We start from the raw sequence: 1,383 nt of genomic DNA, 5'->3' as shown, positions 1-1,383 counted from the left end.
TAGATGAGCGTTGCGATTTGGTAGCGCCTAACGAGATGTCATTGAGAAAACATGATTGCATGTACACGTAACGAAGTCATATTAATCGGTGTAGAGGCCTGACCTTATCAATAGAATTACATACCAGTGGTTTGAAGGGCTCTTTTCTGTCCTGTTACGTAGAAGGTTATTTTTCAAGTTCAGCAAGTGAGAAGTCTATTTGATTGGGAATAAAAGTCACACTGAGGTCAAGCTCGTCCTACGGTTTTATATACGCAATGTTTTTGCTGGTGTGTTCTTTTTCTTCTTCTGTCATGAACCAATCAGAGCTTAGAACTGCCGTTGACATCAGTATGTATAATTAGCTGTTTCAGAAAATATGAAGGAAATATTAGCTGTTACACGTTTTGAATAGCAAAAGCTATGTTGGTGATTGCATGTTTGCGATAGAAAAACCATCGTGGAATGCTAACTACAAGAATCTGAAAACACAGAGTCCGACATAAACGCGTGCGCGCGCACGTACACACACGCACGCACGCATACATACATACAAACCCACGCACACAACTCCGACGTGATACCACAATCTTTCTCACAGTTAATATGTTCAAAGGTTCCGGGCCTAAAGCTTGCTCGTGTAAAATTCAAGGTACCCACAGCTTTACGTCCATTTGAAGAACGGATCTAACTACAGAATATTACGTAAAAGACCTCTCAGACAGAGGCCCTCGGGAGAATTTGTAACACCTACGGAATCGAAACCTGCTTTAAACCCACCAAGACCCTGAGACAGTACCTATATAGTTGCACTCAATTAAAAGCAAGGACAAAACATCAAAAGCTAACAATTGTCATTTATCACATTCATTGTCAGGGGCAGAATATCCGTGGCCCTTGTCAAGAATCTTAGAATATAGACAGCCCAGTATAGAATATAGGTACAAACTGCCGTTGTTTTCGTAAATTGTTAAATAATCACAGCTCTACTCCGTCTCTAATTGGTCCATACTGTAGACATGCGGCTGAATATGGAAACACAATTCTCCCCCGGGGAAAACCATGTACTGCATTAGATCCAATCATAGGGAAAGTGACATGAACAATAGTGACAAATACAAACAAATCTTAAACAAACTCAATCAGGGACTGGTAAATTTGGGCGACTGAAGATTTAAGAAATTAATTTTTCCTTTTCACAAGATTCTCAAAAATGTACTACGTCTCTAAACCACAAACGTTCGTTAATATTTACTTGTTACATTGCTGAAAAGTCACTACAAGAATACATACCTGTGGGTCGAAATTTGCAAAACTATATAGATTATGCTCATTAATCGTTATTAATCAACATTAATCAAGACCAAGTGCAGCAATTTAGCAAAATGTGCTGTAACCCTATTG

Source organism: Branchiostoma floridae, chromosome 12 (assembly GCF_000003815.2).
Source record: "Branchiostoma floridae strain S238N-H82 chromosome 12, Bfl_VNyyK, whole genome shotgun sequence".
Classification (NCBI taxonomy): domain Eukaryota; kingdom Metazoa; phylum Chordata; class Leptocardii; order Amphioxiformes; family Branchiostomatidae; genus Branchiostoma; species Branchiostoma floridae.
This window is presented reverse-complemented; position numbering follows the sequence as displayed.